The sequence below is a fragment of the Rhinopithecus roxellana genome, chromosome 11 (genome assembly GCF_007565055.1).
Source record: "Rhinopithecus roxellana isolate Shanxi Qingling chromosome 11, ASM756505v1, whole genome shotgun sequence".
In the NCBI taxonomy this organism is placed as follows: domain Eukaryota; kingdom Metazoa; phylum Chordata; class Mammalia; order Primates; family Cercopithecidae; genus Rhinopithecus; species Rhinopithecus roxellana.
Window position 1 is genome coordinate 66,984,823 of NC_044559.1, and position 24,452 is coordinate 67,009,274.

Here is a 24,452-nt window from a genome sequence, read left to right on the forward strand (position 1 = left end):
AATCATCCCAAAAATATTTTTTTCAGACAATTCAGGCAAGTTATTTTTCAAGTATCCATGATAATGCTCTGTTTATAGAAATCAAAGACATGAAGCACAGATTATTCACAAGAAACAGCTGTTTTGAGAAACAAATCTGATTTATTCATTTAATAAACATTTGTTGGCACCATGCAGGTCAGTACTGTTGGGAATATAGTCATAAGAAAGATACGTTTTTATTAAAGCAGAATTTTAAATGAAGGGTATGCTTTGTGGAATAGAATTTTATACATCTTTGAATTTATGTCAATACAATGGAATGATAAACCATAGTTGTTTATCATTTAGTCTTTAATATGTGACTTTAGGTATTCTTCTTATCAATCTGTTTCTGTTACTAAGATAACAATTTATAGTGTTTTATAATAATGAGAATAAAATCAAATAGGGTATGGCAGGTCTTCATATTATCATTATAATTTTTCTTTTATAACTTGTACCCATTGCAATTTCCTTTGCTAATTTCCTCAAAAGTTAACTATGTAAAGATATTAATATTTCTATATAATATCTCTAGATTTGTTTGTTCTAGGTTTTACTTGTCTAACCTAGAAGATTATCCTACAAAACTCATGGCCTTAAATCATCTAACTTTGAAGATATCATCTTTAGATAGAATGCCAATTTTGATTCTAAAATACTTGATCTTGCTTTACATGTGAATCACATCATGCAGTTAATTGGTTCATTAATTATCTATAAAACTGTGGAAAAAGTCCTAAAGAATGGTTGACAAATATGTGCTAAAAGTAGGGTATAAATATAGGCCAACATTTTAAAGGTTTCCAAAATATTTTACGTAAAGATACAAGGAATAAAAAACAATTTTTACAAAAATCATCATAATGTATGCTTTGTGACTGTTATACAAATAAATATATAAAATACATGATACAATCCTTTATCTAAAAGCATGTATTTTTCAACTTTCACACTTGACTTTTTAGAAAATATGTCTAAGATTTTACATATCATTATATGATAGTCTACAATAGTGTCAAAATTCTAAACAATTTGATTCAAGGTAAGAAGCTATGGCAATGTTTCTCACTTCAGTTACTCTTAAGTATTATCTTCTTCAAGGCAAGTCACACTACCTCTATATTATCTAAAAGTGACTCTTCTCCAGGAATCAAGAGTGCAGAACATGACAGGATGAGCCAGTAGAGACTTTTCACTTTCCCTTTATAGGGCAGATAACCATTCAGGCAATCAGAGATTTTTAGTTTAATCATCAGGGCATGAACCTCAGGGCTCAAAGCTGCTGAGAGCCAACATATGGATTTGAGGACAGATTCAACTAACAAAGTCAATGGAGAGATACATCCCAAATTCATGGGTTTTTTTTTTTTTCTTATTTTTATTTTTATTTGTATTTATTATTATTATTATTATTTTTATTTTTTTTTTTGAGACGGAGTCTCGCTCTGTCACCCAGGCTGGAGTGCAGTGGCCGGATCTCAGCTCACTGCAAGCTCCGCCTCCCGAGTTTACGCCATTCTCCTGCCTCAGCCTCCCGAGTCGCTGGGACCACAGGCGCCCGCCACCTCACCCGGCTAGTTTTTTGTGTTTTTTTAGTAGAGACGGGGTTTCACTGTGTTAGCCAGGATGGTCTGGATCTCCTGACCTCGTGATCCGCCTGTCTTGGCCTCCCAAAGTGCTGGGATTACAGGCTTGAGCCACCGCGCCCGGCCCCCAAATTCATGTTTGAGCCTTAAATTCATCTATGCTTGTAGCAAGCCAGTTACATATCACCAGGTTTTCACTTAGTTATAACAATAAATTTTCTTATCTTCTCTTTTGAATAAATGTATTTAGGTAGAAAGAGAGTATCTGAGAGAGCATGAATAAAGAGCATGAGAAAAGGTTGGAATTTCTTAGCAAGGCAATGACATCATAAGACTGGCAGCACGGTAGAGAAAACAGAGGAAGAAAGAAGAAGAGAGGCACAGGAAGGGGAGAAAGAAAACACAGGAAGGGTGAGCATCACATGAAAAATAATGAGAACTTTAAGGAAAATATGGGAAGAAGGTTTGACTCTAAAGCTATTAAGGGAATATAATTAACAGGGAAAAATATAGCATTTGAAATATAAGCAGAAACCAACAGGGAGAACACAAGGCTGATATACAGGTTTCAAGCTTGTAATATGATATTAATTGTTATTAGTCGATGAAATAAGATTATAAGGAAGAAAAATTAGAGGTTAGGAAGCAGGGATGGAGAAGAGATCATGAACTTAGTTTCACACCTTATGAATTTGAAATAATCATGGGATATCCAAATGAAAGTTCCATGAGACAGTTGGTTATGCAGGTCTGAGCTATGGAATAAAATTTGGAGATGTCAGAGATAAAATTTTTTTGTTTCTTTTTTTATTATACTTTATATTCTAATTTTAACTACTATCTGTATACAGAAATTAGTTAAGAATTTAACAGTAGACAAAATAAATCAGAAGTAATACTGAAGGTTGGAGTGGAAAAAAATAAGAAAGTATATCTGAGAACATTAACATGTGAGATCTACATAAAGTAAGAACAGCTTGAAAGTAAACCTAAAATCTGTCTTCAGTAACAAGATTTAAAATATAAATAATTATAAACAAAAAATAAACAAAAGGTGTAAGTTAGGCTATTTAAAAGAAGAGAGAGGAGAGATTCTAAGATGAGGGAAGAGTCAGCAAAATCAAGTAATGCAGATGGGTCAAATCTTCCATTGAATTTAGGAAGTCATTGGTGACTACTGGTATGAGGCATCTCAGAAAAATAGTAAAGGTAGAAGCAAGATTGCACTAGAGAGTAGAACTGCATTAATAATTCACTCAATGGGTCATTGAGTTTGAAGTTGATTTCAAACTTTTGAATCTAATTATTTATAGAATCAAGGTCTCCTAGAAACTTGGTCATTTCCTATATGAAACTTTCAAAGAAGATATTTATATTCCCCATGAGAATAATACTAACGATACAGGATAAGGAGTCACATTGAATGTCTCAGGAATTGTGGCTGATTTTTTCTATGAGAAAGCATAAGTACATCTAACATAGTGAATGACTTCCAAAACATTCATATTTAAAATTCATTTGACAACCAAGATACATCGTAACATTTATAAGAATGTCTTTGGTATGACCAACACCAAAGCAAATACAAAAACAAAAATCCTTAAAGACATACTCTGTGTGAATGTTATAAGTTATCCAAAAATCTTGTTTCTATTTTGTCCCTTGTTACATTTTCACCCTATTGACTTGCTGAGAAGCTGCAGGAGAGAGAATTTCCTGATGAGTTGTCTAACAACTTATTCTTTCCTCCTGCTATGTCCTCAATATGTATGTTCAATATTAAATTGCACTGCAGCAGAGATGAGAGAGAGAGAGAGAGTGTGTGTGTGTGTGTGTGTGTGTGTGTGTGTGTGTGTGTGTGTGTGCTTTAAGCAAAAGACAGAGGCTTGAGTGACTTAGTAGTAGCTACAAATATAAATTACTGACAAGCAATTAACATATACTTTGGTTAAAAACCAAATGTTTCCTTAGCAACAATCATAATCACTATTTTACAGTGAAAATTGGCATATTTATGATACCTTGACATTAAGATATTCAGTAAGCATATTGATGTTTAAATTCCATGTTTAAATGCAACTATTTATAAATCAGTCATCCCACAAATCACCTTTTCTTAAGTTTGAAGTGCAAACGTGTGAGTTCAAGATTTTAGATTGACCAAAGTACTTATTTTCTTCCACATAGCTCAGTTTAAAATTTGTAAAAAGTATTAAACCACACGATAGAAAAGTGATAAAAGCAAAGATGTGATTCAGCAAGTTTCTTAACGTTTGAAACCAGATGGAAGGTCATAATTATTTAAAGCAGAATACAAAAAAATCACATTGCAAATGACAAAATTGGGTGAGTATGGATAACATATACTCTCAAATTGACTCTGGAGAAAATATGACAAACTTAATAGATAAGAGTAGCATGAAAATCAAGAAAGAGTAGTGGTGTCAGTTAAAATATTAAATAAAGGTATAGGTAAATTAGAGGGATCCTTCCCCAAGTTCTGAGCAATTTTCTCCTAAGCTTTCTACTTCTCCATAACTAAGAGATTATTTTCTGAAGAAACTGTCAGAGAGCCACCAGACTTTAAGTAAAAGAAAGTAAAGTCAACTCTTTGCTTGAAAACAGGAATGTCCACCTGCTGACAAGCTCTGCTCACACACAGATTTCCAAAGAGCATTTCAGTGCCCAGCTACTAGTGACAAGCTATCTAATAAAAATCCACACACACATATATTTTTTAAATGTGTATATATTTACATACATATACACCTATATATATGTTAAAATATGTATGTGTATTTCCCTCATCTTTTAGAAACATAGCAAAAGTACTTGTCTCAACTTCCCAATAGTTAAGCTTGGCCATATGACTAAGTTCTGGACAAAGGCAAGTGAGAAGTCTCATATGCCACATCCCATACTATCTTTATTCACGAAACCTTCTTTGCAGGATGCTTATTTTTTCCCCCCAAAAAAGTTGTCTGGGGTAACAAATCCTCAGGGCAAGCTTGGAAGCCATGTGTTGCAGATCATATTGAGACCCACAAACAAAAATAATAACAATAACAACAACCAAAATACTCAAAATACTCCTAGACCAATTCTATTTCAATCCTAACACAGCATCCGAACTGCTTCTCATGTTTACTAATGACCTCTATTTTTGAAACCGGTAACTATTTATCAGTTCCTGTCTTTCTGGAATCATTAATGGTATTTGATACAATTGATCCTTATAAGCTTTCAAGGGCCCAGAGCTCTTCTTTTCTTAAAATAAAGGAAATATGAGGTAACACTCATCAATATCAACTAATCCAGATAGGTTAAATCTTCCACTGAATTTAACAAGTCATTGGTGACAATTGGCACAGGACATCTCAGAAAAAATAGTAAAGGTGGAAGCATGATTGCGGTACAGAGAGTGGAACTGCATTAATAATTCACTTAATGGGTCACTGAGTTTGAAGTTGAATTCAAACTTGTGAACCTAATCCTTTATAGAATCACGGTCCCTTAGAAATCTTGACCTCTTCTTTTCTTAAAATTTAAGGTCCAGAGATCTTTTCTTTTCTTAAAATTTATATCCAGCCCAACTTCTCCTCTGAGCTCTAAACTTGCAGGGTTATCTAATTTGTATGCATTATACTCATCTCAAACATAACATGTTTAAAAATGAAATCTTAATTTGCCTTTCTAAGCTCATATTAGTCTTCCCATCTCAGTAACAATTCTAAAAATCTTGAAGTCATCCAATCTCTCTCTTTACTTCATATCTCACATTTAAGCCATCTGAATACATTATGTTGATTCTATCTTTAAAATGTATTCAGAATGAAAATCACTTCTGATCACCTCACTGCTAATACCTTAGGCTGAGCCACCATTTCTTTGTGCCTAAATTATTGCTTTGGCCCCTTATTTTCTCATTTCTGCTCTCATCTACCTATTGACTATTTCCACAGAGCAGGTAGAGTAGCATCTTTACAATGTGCATTAGGAAGACTTCTGATTTCATTAAGAAGCCCCCCTTGTTACAACACAAAAACCCTGTACACAACATAATTAATGAGCATAGAATGACCCTGAGAAGTAGAAAGAAGAAGGTGGACTGTCTAGAGACCTAAGGGCCAACAACAACATGGCACTGAGCCCTCTGGGTTTCCTTATTCGGGCCCATAATCTGGGACAGGGCTCCAACATGGAATGGCAAACAGATGCAGGCCCAAAAAGCTCCAAGAAAAATATCTTTACTCTAACCAAAGCACCAGGAAAAGGGTGGCCTAAAAACCGACAAAGTTTTGGGCAATACTTGCCTACTCCAGCCAAATACCAAGGGGAAAAATTGCCCCATCTCTACCCCACTAGTGGCTTCAGCAATGTCAAGTAGGGAGCTGATTTTTCACAAATGACAACCTTGCTTCTAAGAAAGCAGATAGCTGCCACTAAATTCACCTAACCTACTCAGGGAGTTGTGATGAGTGGTTTTATGTGCTAACTTGACTGGGAGAGCAATAAGATACCCAAATACTTGGTTAAACATTATTCTGGGTGTGTCCGTAAAGGTGTTTGTGAATGACATTAACATTTGAATTGTTAAACCCAGTAAAGCAGATTGACAACCCAAGTGTGGATGGACTTTATCTAAACCACTGAAAGCCCGAACAGAACAAAAGTTGCTCTCCCAACCTGTCTTCAAACTGGGACGTGAGTCTCTTACCACCAGACTTGAACTCAGACTGGATCAATACCATCAGTTTTCCTGGATCTCCAGCTTGCTGACTGCAGACCTAGGGACTTCTTGTCTATCTATCTACAGATAGACAGACAAATAAGTAACCTATTTATCATCTATCTAATTTTCTATTCATTCTGTGTCTCTAGAGAACCCTGGCAAATACAGTAATATAGCCAGGTTGCGCACTAGCAGGATGGGATCTTTTATCTCATTCACTACCAGAAAGAAGGAGGATGTACTGAGTCCCCCAGTCCCAACTTCTACCCATATCATGCTGTTAGCACAGTCCTCCACCTGGACCACCAAGTGAACTAGGTGACCCTTTATTCCTACCCACTACCAAGCTGACTTAATTAAGGAGGCAATATGAGGATGACCTTGTCAATTGTAGGTTTCGCTCCACTACTCCACATCACCACCACCACTCAATGTCAGTGGACTCAGTGGAACTGAACCTTCATCCCCACCTGGGCATCAATGAGACTGAAAACTGTGTTGCAAGTCTAGGCTAGTTAGCACTATGCTTTATCCCCGCCCTTGGTGTCAGGGATATTGAGTAGCTGAGCCTCCACTCCCATTCTGCAGCAAAAAAGCATTGCAAGTCGACTCTCTAAAATCGTAGCAAAACTCTAAAATTGTAGTCACCAGGGAGCATAAAATGCAACAAGACTATTTTAACAACCAATTAAAAAGCAGCACTCAACATTTCTAAGAAAAGCCTAAGTCAAGGAACACATTTATACACATCATGATTTACGTTTATATATACTTACTAAAGAGAGGACTTCCTCAAGGATCACTATACAATGTTAGCAACATTGTATATCTCTGTTGACCCTGGGATACAAGAGGGAAGTTGATTGTATACACCCACCGAGAGGCAATGAGGCAGTGTAAGTCTGAGTCTTAAAACCACTGAAAGGAGGACTGCCACTCTGAAAACTCATGGAATTTAGTGGCCAGCATTTTTGAAGATATAGCAAAATTTAATGACTGTCATGATCTGTGGAATGTCTCAAAAAAAAAAAAAAAAAAGATATAGGTTCAGCAAAGTAAGCTGAAAAAGGCATTAATTAATAATAGAAAAAAATAGGAAAAAATCACAATCTATTTTGCATATTGTAGTAAAGTAGCCATAATTTATTTATATATATATACACATATATATGTGTGTATATCTGTGTGTGTGTATATATATATATATGTATATATCTGTGCTTAGAACTTGGGGTGGGATAAAAAACATGCTGATGGTATAAAATAACCAAACGTTAAGTAGTATAATAGGAAGAAACAATATCTTGAATCAGTAAATCAAAAGATAACATCATAAGCATGTTATTTAAAAATATATGAATATATAAAATAAGAAACATCACAAAAAAGAGTTTAACAAAGTTGTATATAAAAACTTGACTAAAGGGGCAGGAACATGTTTTTTTTTTTTTTTTCCATTATACTCACAATGTAATGTTCTTTTTATAAAAACAATGCATAGCTATTTCTTTGATTAAAATAATCATGAATTCTAAGAAACTGCTTTGAGATATATATATATTTCCTTTAAGATACAGATATATAGCTATATATATCTGTATCTATATAGCTATATCTATCTATCTATATCTATATAGCTATATATAGCTATATCTATCTATATCTATATAGCTATATATATCTATCTATATCTATATATAAGATATAAGATATATATATATAAGATATCTATATATAAGATATATATACATAGCTATATATCTATATCTTAAAGGAAATATAAATTTACATCAAAATGGCAACTATTTACTAAACATGCATTTCATAAACACACAGCAATGCTCTTTGCTTTGGCATTTTTCTCAATTACACAATATCTTCCATTCAAGTTACCATCTCTTAGAAAGTTATTTGAGAAAACCTTATTTCTCACATTGAAACCTTATTATCTGAAGCTCAGTTCACTATTATTCTATCCTTAACCCTGATTTACAAATACAAAATAAGAATTCATACAATGTATGCTATTCAAAACTCAGTATATCCTGAGTGGAAATTTTTCAATAAACTTTGTAAAGATGCATGAAATGTTTGCTGTCATTTTTTGAAAAATATTAGCACACCAATGTAACTATAGCTAATGTTCCAAAATGGAGTATTTTATTTCATGCTTACCATATCAGATGGAATGTAAGGTTAACAAACTTTCAACACGTCTTAAATGAAGGGATTCATGCACACACATTCAGAAGTAAAATTAACCACAGCAGTGAAATCTGTACCTACCTGGTAGAGGTTAAATGGATGGCATATTTAAAATCACCATTCATAGCTCCTGGCACACAGTATAAACTAAATATTTTTCTTCTATCATTTATAAGATACATTCAACAACACATCAAAGAAAGTAGGAAAATAAACATTCAAATCAAACTCTTGCATTCATTCTTAGATAGCTTTTTTAAAATATAGTCAAACATTAGTAATAACATATTTAGTAAAAAGAGTTCTGAATTGTAAAATTCAAGAATTGTTTTAGTTCAAATTTTTGACATAACATGAAATTGAAAATCAAAATTTGAGTACTTTACTTTCTGGCAAATTGCTTTATTTTCTCATAATCCACCTTATAGCTAGGGATATCCTTAGTGCTTTCATATTGTACATTTTCACTTACAAATCATACACATTCTTTATAATGATATTTTCTCCCATCTTTTCTTGAAATTCAGAAAAAGAAGTATATGTGTGTCTCATTTAAAATTCCCCACACTTCTGTTTCATGCTTTTTTTTCTAACTTAATTGTCCACTTTCCCTTGTCCCTATTTGATCTTCACTCATCTTAGTATAAACAATCACTTACTTTTTAAAAATTCCTACCACCTCTCTCTTCCACAACCAGTCCTTATATTAAGCAATTAAATAAAAATAACCAAGTCGCCACCAGGAAAAGATAAATGTCCATTCTCAAAACTATTACTTCAGTTGGCTTTAAGAAAGTAGGATGGACAGTAGGGAGACATCTTTTCTAGCAATTCTGCAAATCAATACCACCATTCTCTGCAAAGCAGACAGGAGGAAATTGATTGTTTCATTGCAGTGTTTCATACTAGAAAACCAAAACATCATTTCAGCTTTCCCATACTCTATGGAAACTAATATTCAGAGCAAATATGTATTCTTTCATTAAATATTTATAGAGTACTTACTAAATTCTGGACACTGAGCTAGTTAGTGGAATTACTAAAATACAATGTGCAAAGCCTCAAATGAAATATGCTTTTTCATTTAATTAAGAGAGCAAGACTGAGATAGAAAATACCTGAGTTTTCCATGTGATGCAACTATAGCTTATCAATATTAAATTGCTTACTCTATTCTATGCAGAATAAGGGTTGAAACAAGGATTTAACTTGACCTCTGATGCCTTGACCTCTGACACCAATGCTTTTGCTTTCAAGAATTATACCTAAATAATTATGTTGATGTCAATGATAATGATAAGTATCAATCTCTATTTACTGAAATATACCTTGGTTTCAGGTTCTGTGCTTGTATACTTTATGTATGTGAATTATATCCTTTTATCACACTTTACAGATAGAAACCAAGGCTCAGATAAGTTAAACAACTTGATCCTTGCTGGTAAGGGAGTGGAATAGAATTAAAGCTCAATTCCATCTCCATCTGGTTCTGTATTCTTATTTTACTGTCAATTCTCTATAGCAACAGTTATTGAAACTACAAGACCCACCTCACAACCTCTCTCTTACATACACACACTCGATTTCATTCTCCATGCTTAGATCACAGACACTCTCTGTCTTTCTACATTATCTGTCTGTCTATCTATCTATCTATCTATCCATCCATCCATCCATCATCTAGGTATCTATATCCATATATTAACCTTCCTATTATCTGTATGTATGCCTGTCTCAGTCTCCCTTTCTATCTCTCTCTCTCAGACTTTCTATCTTTATATCCCTTTCCCTATCTCTTAACTTTTTTGTTTGTTTCATTTTGTTTATTGTTTGTCTTTCTGGCAATCTATTTCTGTCTTTCTTGACCCTGTGTTTTCCCTGCCTGTCTGTCACTCTGCTTCTACCTTTCTCTCTCTCTGACCCTATCTCCACTTCTCTCTCTTTCTGTTCTTTTCTAACTGTATATCATCTCAGTTTCTCTTTCTGTTCTCTTTCTCTTTTTCTTATCTTTGACTCTCTCTAACTTTCATTATATTTTTCCTTGTGAGTCTCTCTCATTTTCTTTGTGTGACTATCCCTGTATCTCTCTTTGAGTTTGTATCTCTGTGAATATCTCTCTGTGACTTATCTGTGTCTGTCTCTATCTCTCAGAGATGTAAGGTTCTAAAGTAGTAAAATCCTCTCTTCCAGTTTTAATGATCCTTCTCTAGATTCCAGTGGTGTGCTGCAAAGTTGAAGAAATAAGTCCCTTAAATGATAAAGCAAAAAGAAATTCACTGTCCTTGGATAAACAATTTGCATTTCCATAAGGATTCAGTGATGCAGAATCAGAAAAGGCTCATTCTGACACCTCCATGAAAACAACAGGGAGAGCATTCATTAGCTGGGCTTCCTTTTGAATGATGCACTTCATCGCACACACCGCTGTCCTCCCCCGGTCAGGAAACAGTGCTTAATTCTATCTGAAACTCGCCCTTTCACTAGGCATGAGAATGAATGACTTTTCAAAGTAATGAGAACTACACATCTGCCATGGCCTGAGAATGCTTACACTCTAAAAGCCATACAGAAAGTTACACCTCCTATCAATTTCTTATCCATCAAGGAGCACAATAAACAAGCTTTGAACTTTTCCATTTACTAACTTGGAGGAAAGAAATGCTTCATTTTCTTTAGTTTCTTGAAATAATGACTGCTTTTGCCTCTTACACTTATAGCTTCAATAGCCATGATCTGATATTTAGGGGTGAGTGCAACCTTTAAACAACTTATGATGTAAAAGAATTTGTCCATTACAGTGCTCAGAAACTTTTACTCTTTAGGTGAAAATTATTTTGTTGCTATTATTGTTGATACACACACACACACACACACACACACACACACACGATCATCTGAGGAAGTAATTGATACAAGATTAAAACAATTATTTGTATTTTAAATTATTTAGCAATTTACAGTTTTCTTATTCATTTTCCTGGCTTCATTTACAAGTTGTGTATTTTAAATGTGGACACTGAGGAACAAATGTTTAGGGGGTGTGCTGAGGACCTCAAGGAAAATAATTATTGTCCTTGGGCCAGAATATGATGTTTCTATGCTCCTTATATTAATAAATAGCATACACATGTGATGTGGGGGGAGGGGTGGGGCAGGGTGTGTGTGTCCATCTTACTCAATGTGACTGACTTTTAGGCTGAGACTAAGTCACATTTGTCTGCATATTCTTCCAAGTCTCTCACTTCAGTTTATACATCACAGTTGGAAATTGTACTTTAAGGTCAAGCTAGTCACTCTCACATTCAAAATTGCCTCCCACTCTGCCCCTGCCACCCGTACATGTAACAAATTAACATGTGCATTTGGAATTTCTGGGTGTATTTTCAGTTCTTGTCACCATTTCAACCTAAGTGCTTCCAGTATTCAATTTAAATAAATGTTACAGTTTCTGAGTGATTTACACCGCTGGAATTTGTATAGCAACTCTATCAAGAGAAAATAATCTGGCCATAAATTATTCACATTAGCTTTTTTTTTTTCCTCCTCACTTGAAATTGACTATGAGCACTAATGAGTTGCCACACTTCCTTCCAATACCCTTGGATGCAACTCGGTGATATTTGAGTCTGAAACTAATAAATGAAGCCCCCCAGGTCGCTGTTAGTTTTGAATCCACATTCTGTCATACTATAGTGTTAACAACAACAACAACAAAATCTCATTACAAAAGAAAATGTATCAAACCTCAAAGTTTTAGTTGAGAGTAACAAAAATAGTTTTTAGATGCCATCCCTGACAAGTAAAACTATCTTTTCAATTTTATAATTGTATAGTCTTATTTTGCATGTGAAAACCACAGATACATAGAATGACAAAATTGTTCTAGTTCACAAGTGATCCCGATACTAAGAACTCTTTTAAAAAATGGTAAAATACAAACAAAATGACGATGATGAAAATCCACTCTTAAAATAGAGTCCAAAGTAAAATTAAACTTTTAGATAATAAACATGATCAATTTATGAAGTGGTGTGGTATCTTTGTTTAGATTATTATTTCTGCTAACTTTTCTATGGGTTGAGATCCTCAGTGAAACTTAAAATCACGTATTTCTCCCATCGTTAGGGATACAATAAAATGTAAATGTATAAGGGAGCCTTCTGTGTTAGGAAAAAGTTGATATAACAGCTGGTTTATGAAAACCTATTGTTTTACACCATTTAAGTAGAAAAAAATTCCTATAGTCTGAAATTGAGTGTGCACATTTACAGAAAGGGAGAGTACACTTACCTACTCAATAAAGTGGTCACATTTAGGGAATTACTTTATAATTTTTGGTTTTACATTTTACTATTATTGAGAAGGCTCGTAATTTGTCTAGGGAGTAAAAGTCCTCGTGATAAAGTGATAACACAAAGGAATCATTAATTCCTCGACATGTATTTGCTTGACATACATTTTGTGATCAAATAATAATAGTGATTTCCTTTGATAAAAAATAATAGTTACCTTTTGCCTTTAATTTCAAACATAAGCTCTGAAACAAATACTGCAGAATTTTTGCAAGTGGCATAAAAAACAATTTATGTCTGCTTATCTGCTGTTAAAGTTGTATGATAAAAAGATACAACACATACTATGCAAAATTTAAACGTGAACAAATTAAGAGCAAAGTTGTAATGGACATTTATCTTTCACTGAGGTTTTTTTTTAAGGTATAGTTATTAGTGTTTTTTAAAAACTAATTTACAGTTCAGATACTTATCAAATATTATCAGTGGGTATAGTATATTTTTTAAAATGTCCTAGAGAATGAACTATTTAAATATTTTTTGTAAATAATATTCAAAACTTCATGCCATAATTTTCCAGAGAAGTTGCTGACACTTGGGTAGCACAAACTCTGACCTGTTCAGGTCCCTTAATGATTATATTTAAGGGTAATTTGGGGGGCAGAGTTGTAGGCATTCACGTTTCCTGCTCAGCACATAATTGCAACAGCTGAGGGGTTAGGAGGTTGCCACTCAGTGGAATTGGGCACCCATTAAATAGCACTTTTATTTCATAGGAGAATGAGTCCACAGTCAAGGGGATCAAGTTGCTGAAACTTGAAGACACACATGTGCAGATACATTCACTCACTCACACTTAGCCACAACTTAAACAAACTAAAGAAACTAATAGTAAAGCCAATTTTCTGTGAAAACAAACAGTTCACATGAGCATATACAAAAAAGCTTCATACTTGCTGTGCAAACCACAGCAAGCATTTTATGCTCAAAATATGCCTCTTTTACAGATTATTTGTTTCTCTAACGTTAAGCAACATAATAACTTAAGTATTTGGTTACTAGATTTGACAATTGGTTCTTTTGTGAAAGCAAATGAGTATGACTTGGAGTTAACCTTACAGGAGGCCATGGTATTATACTCTAGTTAACAATGGCTTTCTGCATACATGCTACAAGTCCATCAAATCGATGGCCGTCTGTGCGTACTAGAGACACGGAGTACCAACAGACTGAACATGAAACTTGTTATTCAGGGCCCACCTTCTCTACAGCTACCAAAGTATATTTTTTAAAGTAAAGGCCACATCACAAAGTGAGAAAGGTGTTAATACTATCTAGCATTAATTCTGTCTTAGAAGGATAAAGTCGACCTAGATTCAAATTCTAAATGGTTAATGCTCCCAGATACTTACAAAAGAGGTAGATATTCTAATAAACTAAAACATCTGTAGTAAAAATATCAGTGTAGTCACAAAAAACATAAAAAAATACTGTTCATTCTGATGCAGAATTAGCTACTTTAACTCAACTACCAACTATAACCTCCAGCAACAACCACTCATAAAACAAATCATCAATATTTGCACACACACAAAATGTCAATTCTGATGCCATTTTTCTATATTTTGTCAGGTTGAAGGAAGTAGAAAAAGTGGTTGAGGACTAAAAGTTCTTTCAAATAACAAAACAGAGTTATAATTCAAAAGCTTCTGTCTTTGTAAAGATTACATTGTCATCTAAACAAAATTACAATACCAGACAGTAATCAGGAAGAAGAAAAGGACAGGCAGTTGTGTTCACTCTTCCAGCAAATAATCACTTACACATCATTACTACTCTATTCTTTCAACAAGCATGACAGAAAGTAGCATCATGACAGAGATCATTGTACTGAAAGAATATCTTAACTTTCTCTGTAGTTCACTGCTGCCTTAAATTTGAAAAAAAATAAGAGAAGGGCCAGGGAAGAACTTACTTGCAGTTTAAAGTTTCATCTTTAGTCCACGTAAGATTATGCAGCAAGTTTTCTTGCCAAGGCTGCCTCTTGCACATCCCTTTAAAAAGAACCAATGCTCATAATCTAATTCCAAGACGATTCATTCACATGTTCCACCTCTTGTTTCTGTGAGGCATTGATATCCACTCTCATATCAAGAAAATGTTACTAGACATTTTTTAAAAAAGCGAAACACTTCAACATTTTAACTCAGAAAGCATACCATCATTCTCCACGTTCTGAGATGTATGCCACCTGCCTTAGTTATCACGAGCAACTAACTCAAAGCTGCTCGCAGGAATCTGTCTGCCCTCTATCTGTCGCTATTAGCTCAGCACGTTGATTTCACGGGCACTGAAGCAACAGCAATTAGCTATCTCGCTTCTCGCAGCACATACAGGAGACAGCTGAGTGCGCTAAACCACACACTGACTGGTGAGCTCTTTGCACCAATTAGTAACAGGTGCTACAGCCCAAAAGCCAAATTGATGTCCACTGATCATCAGTACTGGCTGCTTTATTGTACTGTGTTCGTCAGCCTGTCTGATGATTCTCTGTTCTGTTTTGTGTGGTTGTTTTTACTGTTTTTTACTTCTTTGGTGCTAAGAAGTTTAGCAGCTTACATTCAATAACAATATCGTTGACAAGACAAAATAATCTCTTAAGCTTCTTTCTCTCTCCCTCTCTCTTTCTCTCTCTCTCTCTCATTAAATCTACCCTCATATATCAAGCCCTCCACACCTTTGGGGCATAAAAACAAAACAAAACAAAAATTTCACAACTTCAAACATTCTATAGGAGTCAAAAGTACTCTTTAGATTTTTACAAACACATGTGGCTGGTACTATATAAGGGTATCATGAAGAAATATACTATAAAAAAATTATAGCATATTTCTTAAACATTGTAATATATGAAATCTCCAAAACAATGTTTTACAGATGGACAGGTAAACTAGTAAAATACAATTATGTCATATAAATCAGAGAAACATTTCTTAAGGAATCTTCTTGCATAGTATTTATTTCAATTCCATATTAAATTTCACCCATGTATTCACCTGAGCATATGAGAAGGAAGGATCTAGAAACGAGCAATTTAAGAAGATATTTTAGTAGTGATTGTGACAGAGCAAATAGACTGAGGCTGGTTGAAAATAACAGGTGAAGGCCGGGCGCGGTGGCTCAAGCCTGGAATCCCAGCACTTTGGGAGGCCGAGACGGGCGGATCACGAGGTCAGAAGATCGAGACCATCCTGGCTAACACAGTGAAACCCCCATCTCTACTAAAAAATACAAAAAAAACTAGCCGGGTGAGGTGGCGGGCGCCTGTGGTCCCAGCTACTCTGGAGGCTGAGGCAGGAGAATGGCCTGAACCCCGGGGGCGGAGCTTGCAGTGAGCTGAGATCCGGCCACTGCACTCCACCTGGGTGATAGAGCGAGACTCCTTCTCAAAAAAAAAAAGAAAGAAAATAACAGGTGAAGAGTATCACAGACAAAAATCTCCCAGAACACGTTTTCTTAATGAACCATGTGGATTATTTACTAGGATGCTACATTAACTCTATTTAAGAAGAAAAATCACACCATCCCTACAGATACGTTGCAATATTTATACACAAACATTTGCAGAAAATAACATCTCATTTAAAACAAAATGTACTTATATTGCAGGCTCAGTTTTCCAGAGGGAGGGAAAAATCTTTAAGAAATAAATCAGATAATTATAGATGAATACCTCGAGCCTCAAGTTGAACCTATTTGTTTTTATTTTATGTAACACTGAAACAAACTAAATTACTTGCTTCCTTAAAACCACAGATCAGTGGGAGTCAATGAGGACTTGTAATAAGTGAACACATACAGTTGTCATAATTGATATTTTTAGAGTTTAAAATTGATGTGTTAATAAAGATAACTTTATTGATACATGTTTAAACAACGCATATTTTGCATGAGAAGATATTTTTTGGTCATTTCACTAAATGTTTCACGTATGGAACAATCCATATATTGATATTTGTTAAACAGAACAGCTGGTATTATAAGATTGCTTCAGTAACCATAATAACTATTAAGTGTAGTTATTTTTACTACTGACTATTCAGCCTCATTCCTGGAAATGTTCAATTATAACTTTGATGACACATCAGAAATATAGCTAGAAAACAGAAAATACCCCTTCCTCATCGTCTCTGAGCAATTAAGTTAATAATAGTTGAACGCTTGTCAATGACAACAGCTGATTTTCATTTTTCAAAACTAAATTACAATATCTAGTTTTCAGAAAAACATATTTAATGAAATGTGAAAAATGCAATATTTACTGCAAGATGAAAAAAGGTTAAGTTTTAACCAGTTTGAAAACACAGTAAGCAAAATGGAGTCACTGAAATATTTACTACTAGAGATGATAATTTCTTTGAAAAAAAAATTGTGTAATATTCTCGCCCCTCCCCTGCATTGTAAAGTCCGCTTGAATCCTACTCTAAATATGACATTTAACTGCCTTTTTTCTCTTAAAATATATCATGAACATTCACTTCTATAAACACATATAGGTTTAAATTATCATTGATGTTTCATTGTATGTATATGCGTATATTTTCTTTAACAAAATACCTATTTTTTGACAGATAGTTTCTAATTTTAATATATTTGTAAAATCCTGGTTTAAGATGCTTAACTTTCTGAACTTCCATTTTACCACCTTTAATCAAGGTCCTGGGTTAAGGTGCCTGGGGAGGAGTGGGCTGAAGCGCCATGTAGTTAGCTTGTGAACCTTTGTGCTCTGGCTTAGGGGTGTGTCTGAGGAAGAAGCACCTTTTTTTCCTTTCCACAAAGGCAACACCACGCTGTCTACTATTGATTTGTCTAAAGACGCTTTCTCTAAAATTCACAGAGGTGCATGTGACTAGACACACTGCTTATACAGAGTGGTAGGTTACATGACAGAGGAAATGTAAACTGACTACCACAAAGTCTGATACACAACAGTTGCTCTTTAAATCATAACTGTCAATCATAGATACAAGAAATTAGGTTTAGTTTACTTTAAGGTGGAAAGAGTTGTATTAGGTGCTTTAGAAAGATTTTCAACATTGAAAACATTAACATTTAAAACATTTAAACATTGACGATTAGAATTTTATTTAAAAAATTTTAAAAGTCACATAATACAGTTTAAAAAGGAATCATTAAATCTATCGACAATAGAAAAAATGGATATATACCTTTCATTACATAATGTTAAGGATAGTTGTCTAGCTCTTTAAGTACTAATTACGAAACATATTAAAAAGTGGCAATAAATAAGTTGTCAAATTTTTAAAGTTGAAGACAAATAGTATACATTTCCTGTTAATAACTGCATTCAAATATGTCCATATTCATAAATACTGGCAATGCAATGATGAATATAAATTGGTGATTATTGCAGAGACCATACTGAATCTTTCCCTTATGTCTGTTTTCATGGATTTTTGTTTCTTAAATTCCTTTTTAGCACCACCTTCTTGTCATTCGCCTCCCCTTCCAAAACAAAACAAAAAAAAAGATTGAATATGTTTAACAGATATTTGTTTGTTCATGTTGGTGCACAAATATATAGTCTATGTGTTATTCTAAATTTTCATCTGATTGTATTAGAATTTTGTATTTTTCATTAAAAAATTTAGTTTTTACATTCCACAAAGCAATGATATAGAAACACATAATGCTCTACTATATGCCAAAAATTAGCTGCATCCTACACACAGCTGTGAAGATTACCATAAACATTTGTGTTCATGCCAGTTCATCTGTGCACTGGTATTTAATGAACAATAAAAAGCAAATATCTAGTCAAAGACACAAACTTTCTTTTTCTGTGTTTAATTTTTTTGGAATTTTGACTTGTTTTAACAGCATATATATTTATTTTTTTTTTTCAGAGTTTGCTAGAGTGCAAAGCTAATTCTCTCACCAGCAAGAGAATTAAAATACTGTTTATGCCATTGTCTTACTCTGGCAAATTTATATATTAACTAAATGTAATATTTCTTATAGGCATTTGACTTCAGTGTTTTGGTAGGGAACATTTCAAAGTATCAGGTTAAATACAGCAAACCAATACTAACTCATATTATTCTCAAATATATGTCTTTGAGAAAGGAAGACATAAGAGGATTTTGTCTATCCTTCCAGGATGAGGGCTGAGTCCTTGAATCAATAGGAACTGCAAAGTAAAGAGAGGTAGAGAAGGCATTTTTTAAAACCCAGATTAAAGCTTTACTGAAGGAAAGCTTCTGCAGTATTATCAAAATAGCCTTGCTCATTACAAGCAGTGTCTCACTAAGTTGCGTGGGATCAAGTCATTCTAGAGCACTTATTGTCAGCAGTCATTTAGAGTTGAGATTCAAAGCTGTTGGGTATGATCACAATAAGACCTTAACCAGGGACTTGGCAACTGGAGAGTCATCTGTATTTACACCATAAGTCTTTGTCATGATTTCATGTTGTATAGCTTTATTTTTTATTCTGACACCCTTTTATTGTCAGAATTCAAGGTAGACATAGTAAATTTAATTTCTTGCCAGCAATATCTACTTTCACTTTTTCTTTTTAACCCTAGTACTTACCTGTTTTATAGTGACAATTCGAGGGATAAGGAACAGTATAATCTTTATTTAATACTTGTCTCTGCTGAGATTCCAACAGGCAGGCTATTATTTGAGAAAAGCAATTTGGGATATAATACAGTAGCTTAAGGGCAATGCTCCAAGAAATAACCAATTTCATAAAGTTATAATTGTATAATAAACATACAATGTGATTTACTAAAATATGTAAAGATGTTGAACTGTTCACATCATCTTTTAAAATATAATTCTTAAAGAGTATTAAATTTAGAGCAAGAAACTTATTTATATGCATTCCTGTTGGGCTTTCAAATAGGGACTATTTTTATGCTTGAGTGAGATTATATTATAAAGTCAAATTATTTGAATATTTCATATAATCTAAAATTGTTTGAAACCGGGAAAATAAAACTAAAGAGAAGTACAGATAATATTTGTAAAATATTTTTTTAATTAACATATTTACTGTTTAAAACTATTTTATACTTGGGGATATTTCTGGTATTTTCCAAAGGAGAAAAATTTAGACTTTACAAAACAGAAAAAAAAACTACATACACTACCTTTTCACAAATCCAGTTCTTATATGCTGGATGTATTAGTATTGTATTGTTGTATAACAAATTATCCCAATTTTAGTAGCTTGAAGCAACACACATTTATTATCTCAAACAGTGTGAGTCAGAGGTCCAAGTCAGGGTCTTACAGGCTCTAATCAAGGTATTGGCTGGTCTGAGTTCTCTTCTCGAGGCTCAGCTGGGGAAGAATTCAGGTTGTTTGGGAAAAAAAATCATTTGGTTATGACTACATGACTGAAGGCTGTGGCTTGAATTTTTTTTTTTTTTTTTTTTTTTTTTTCTGAGATGGAGTCTTGCTCTGTCACCCAGGCTCGTGTGCAGTGGCGCGATCTCGGCTCATTCATTGCAACCTTTTCCTCCTGGGTTGGAGCAATTCTCCTGCCTCAGCCTGAGTAGCTAGGATTACAGGCGCCCGCCAGCTCACCTGGCTTTCTTTTTTTAGCCAGGATGGTCTCCAGCTCCTCACCTCGTGATCTCGTGATCCGCCCGCCCGCCCGCCTCAGACTCTCAAAATTCTGGGATTACAGGCGTGAGCCGCGGCGCCCGGACTGAGGCACCACGCCAGGCTTAACGACTCTTGGCTGAAACTTGCTTCAGGCATTAGCGACTCCCCTTAGTTCCTTCTGCCACATGACCTCTTCATAAGCAGTTTACAACATGATTGTTTGCTTTTTCAAGGCCCACCAGGAGAAGCTATGTATACTAGCAAGATAAAACCTTGTATCTGTATTGCAATGTCATCACAGGACTGATACTCTATCACCTTTGGCTTAGTCTATTGGTTATAAGCAAGTTATGATTTCCTCCCGCACTCAAAGGGAGAGGATTATACAAGACATAATGCTAGTGGCCCAGATAATGGGACCACCGTAGAATACTGTCTACTATGCTGAATTAATTCCTGAAGTATTTAGCATATTCAGTTAGACAGCAAATTATATCTAAATGTGTACAAATATTAATTTAGTAAAGTTGTTACAGATTCTGAACAAACATACTTTCAACAGGTTTAAAAATATAGAACATTTTATATGTAAAATTATACATAATTGTATCAGAGAAAAAATAATATGAGTAGCATCAAATTACAAGCACTTTGATCACTTAGTTGACATATTTGAAACTAGAGCAGTTGAGAAAAATATTTCCAAAAATAAACCAAAATAAATGTTAAAAGAATCTCAGTATAACCTTAAGCTACCTGCAACAGAGGCACACCACATATTGTAGGATAGTGGCTACTATAAATTGTACTTTTTATACAACTTGCTAGGAACTTGGAAACTTTTTTTTTTTCTCTTCAGTGAGTAAAAGAAAATGTCAAGCCAGACTTATGTTGTCTGTCTTTAATAGAAAATTCCAGAGAAGATTACCAAGGTAGCCTCTTAGATTTCTTGAGTCTAAAACTATTACTACATACAAGGTTTACTTATTTATATATATTTAGGAATATATAACATATTGATAATATTTATATATAAATATGGATAAAGTATGCATATACTTATATATTAGTATAAAAATTCACATGTAAACAAACACAAACTAATAGGTAATGACTGGATTATTTGGGTCATGTAAAGCTTTCATTATTAGGCTTTAAATTATAGAACGAGTATAGATTTAAAATTATCTTCATCAGTTTTCTACATTGACAGCTTATGGAAAAATTATCAGCATAATATTTTGCTGACCTTAAAATGGCCTCAGTCATTTCTAATTACAACATTAAAATTTTTAAATCTATATAAATTTTATAGTTCTTTGGCGTTCCCAGTTTCAACAAATATTAGCCAAATACTTTCTATACCAGACACAACCTTAGATGCATTTATCTAAATATTATCTTTAGATAAAATGAGACAAATCCCCTATGTTTGCTGCAACCGAGACTGATACTATATCAGTTTTTATATTTATAACGGTTTCTCTTTAACTCAGTAATCACTATTTTAGACCACTTCAAGGAACAAATTTTGAAGCAAATTTTTTAAAATAATTTATTCTGTCATCCTTTGTCTTTTTCATTCTTCTCCAAAAGCAGTCTTACACAAGGGTGTTGAGGGAAAACTGGCATTTATGCAAAAACAGAGCGCACATGTGTCAGGCATTCCCAAACCAATCTCCCATAGAGAGGGAATACAGAGTCCAAATTACTGCTGAGCCCAGCAAGCTGCTGCTTTACATGGCAGAGTAGATTGAAAACAGCGAAAAGGTGTTGAGTAGATGCAGTCATTTTATTCACTTGCACTCTATCAAGTAAGTCAATAACCCAGGCAGTCTCATCTGTTAGCTCCTATTGCCACCTTTTAGAGTCACCACCAAAACCTGTATCCTAAAGAATAACAGACAGCTGATTTATTTCTTGGCAATTATTCAGCTAGTTCCAAAATGTATAAAGTTTTCTTCCTTCAAATCCATGTTCTGTTGCAATGAAGGAATTTGTAACAGCTTTATAGCTTCATTTAAAGGAGTTTCACAATTTCCATAGCAACAGATAACCATGTCACATATTTTGGAACAAGGTCAAGTTCTACTCCAGACTCAAAATGATATGACAGGATAATTCTGCAGTTAATGGAAACAGGTAGAAATATAGAATCAGGGATATCTTCCAAGACATTATATCTTTAACTAAACTCAAGTTCATTTTTAGGCTGATTTAGCTCTAGAGAGAATTTAAGTGACTGGGAAAAGAAAAAAAAAAAAAAAAAAAAAAAAAAAACAGATTATATTAAGAAGCTACCCTAATGCTGACAACCTGAGGAACAGTATTTTTCGTCCTGATCTTGACAATAAAATCTGACCTGTGGCCATAGTAAGAGAGGATAAATTACAATGAGGGATATACTCTTTGCAAATTTTTAAGGTCTGAATAGTATTTGTAAATTACTTAACCATAGGGTATCTTTCTCTGTCATGTTAGGAAAGCTGTTAGATTCTAAAATTGCCATTGATTTGTACAATCTTAATCCAGTATCAACATTCGCTGTCAGTAATATCTTTTTAGATTTTGGGTTTACTTAAATTTATAGGTTAAATAAAGGAAATACAAAACTCAATCTATTAAGATCACCGATTTCCTTTGTAATTCCCACACAATTGTGACAGTATCAATGAAACTTAGTTCTGGGGAAGTTCGAAAAAGACATTCTGGCAAAAAATGAAACTGTGTAAATGCTGCAATCCTTAGCATTTTTATGTTAAATGCCAACATAGTAAGAAATTACAAGTTTGGCAAATTTATTTCAATAAAATTATAATGAGAATCCAGTTTCCTGTATAGAGGAACGTTTATTACACACTATGTATACATTGTATTATTATCTCATTTTCAGAAACTTCATCTTGTCTTAATCCATGGAAACACTATCTGAAATGCTGCTTGTTTATTTATTCAGTATTGAATGCCAATAACGTGCCAGGCAAAGCTGTAGGGATTGGTAACACAGTAATAAGACAGGCATGAACAAAGCATGTAAAAGAGCGGATATTTCTCAGAATAAATCTGGATCATTGAAAGAGACAAAGAATAAAAAAAGACTTTGTTGAACAAGGAAGTTGACTATATTGTCAGTTTGCTCAAGCCAGAATTTTCCCACTTTAATACTTTTGAGTAATTGGAACAAATGTAGATAATTTTTCAGTCGCCTTTGCTATTAGAACGTGTTACATTAAACATTAGTAGGTGTAAGACTTGAAAGTACATTTTGAAGGTAACAACTTAAATATTCAGAGCAGATACTTCTCTCAGTTTCAATTTGATCAAACATTTAATATACTTTCTTCTGAAAAGCGATACTGTTGTTGAATGTTTCTCAAGGTGTGCTTTTAAATAGCCTCAAGACGCTACCCCCAAAAATGAATACTCAGGATACTGTAGTCAATTTTCAATAATAAATAATAAACAGAGTACCAGATCATCTTCATCGTCACCCTTGTGGCCTCTTATAATAAGTGGGTTTGTGTGCAATGTTCAGGCGTAAGTTTCGGATTCTCATATCTCAGAAGTATTGTTTTTTATTTTTTTTTTTATTTTTCACCTCTTAAACCAAAGAACAATTCCACCTACTATTACAGCATGCTATGTGACCTAAGATTTTCTTTATTACAGGAGTAGGATGCCTGGAATATCCTGCCCTAGGCTTCTATTAGACTTCTATTAAGGAGTGAATGCCTCTTGCAATATTATGTCTTCCTAGTTTGCCTACTAATGTACCAAATATGGATATTGTACATCTTTCTAGACATAACATCAACAAATTCCCTCCTCTGAATGATAAAAGAAACACAGATTTCATGATTCATATAATAAAATATATCACAAGAAATAATATACTTTAATACCTTGATGGTGCCCCAAATCTTTTGCATTGATTCTAACATTTTCACTCTGTATTTCATTCTGAAACAAGTGTCAG

At 33.9% G+C, this 24,452-nt stretch overlaps 1 protein-coding gene across 12 annotated transcripts in view; it reads right to left on the minus strand.

The window, feature by feature from the left end:
* Positions 1 to 24,452, minus strand: part of PCDH15 (protocadherin related 15) — a 1,888,416-nt gene that overhangs the window by 1,021,209 nt on the left and 842,755 nt on the right. For 8 of the 12 annotated variants that reach the window (XM_030941316.1, XM_030941314.1, XM_030941311.1 and 5 more), the window contains exon 1: positions 14,815 to 15,117. The exons of 1 other annotated variant lie outside the window; for it this stretch is intronic. The gene's annotated coding sequence lies outside the window, so the exon portion shown is untranslated. Of the gene's footprint in view, positions 1 to 14,814; positions 15,178 to 24,452 lie in introns of those variants that run through there. 3 more of the 12 variants (XM_030941315.1, XM_030941312.1, XM_030941307.1) reach the window with 1 other exon arrangement.